We start from the raw sequence: 692 nt of genomic DNA on the forward strand, positions 1-692 counted from the left end.
GGCTCGTTGGTCTAGGGGTATGATTCTCGTTTAGGGTGCGAGAGGCCCCGGGTTCAAATCCCAGACGAGCCCAAATTTTCAGATTCTTTGAAATGTTTCCATTATCTTATTGTAGTCAATTTCCAGAGTGAATTTCAACTGAATGTTGTTTTTTCAAAACTCTCAAAATAGATTGTATTTACAAATTTGCACAATTGAATTTTGTTTTTTCTCAAACTGCTAAAATTATTTGTAAGTACTTATCTGCACACAGCATGTGACATGTCTTGGGTTTTATCCATCAGAAAAACTCTGCTGGGCATCATAAAACTTTGCACAGCAATTTTCAAGCAAGTATACTTAGAAAATTATTGACTATTAGGAAATATTTTATTTATGCTAATATTTCCTCCTTGTACACATTAGTGACTGCTTTAAAATAATATAATTTTCACATAAAATTGGTTAAGATATCAAATAAAACATGCTTACTTGATGATTCTAAGATTTTCGTTTTGGGCGCGACAGGTCCCTGGTTCAATTCCCTGACGAGCCCTCTCTTTCTTTTTACGGTGCATCTCATGGTTTATATATATCTGATTTTCTCAATTGGCTAAGTCAATAGCATCAACTGAGTTTTGTTTTTGCCATACTCCCAATAGAATTTGTACATACTTATGAATCTTGCCTTCATCATTTTCCTATTGCCTTTC

At 34.1% G+C, this 692-nt stretch overlaps 1 non-coding gene across 1 annotated transcript; it reads left to right on the forward strand.

Annotated features, from left to right (window-relative positions):
- Positions 1-72, forward strand: TRNAP-AGG (transfer RNA proline (anticodon AGG)). Its single transcript has one exon. It is a non-coding gene; the product is annotated as a tRNA-Pro (tRNA).
- The last annotated feature ends 620 nt before the right edge of the window (positions 73-692 follow it).

Source organism: Taudactylus pleione, unplaced genomic scaffold (genome assembly GCF_031769625.1).
Source record: "Taudactylus pleione unplaced genomic scaffold, aTauple2 ptg000317l, whole genome shotgun sequence".
Taxonomy (NCBI): domain Eukaryota; kingdom Metazoa; phylum Chordata; class Amphibia; order Anura; family Myobatrachidae; genus Taudactylus; species Taudactylus pleione.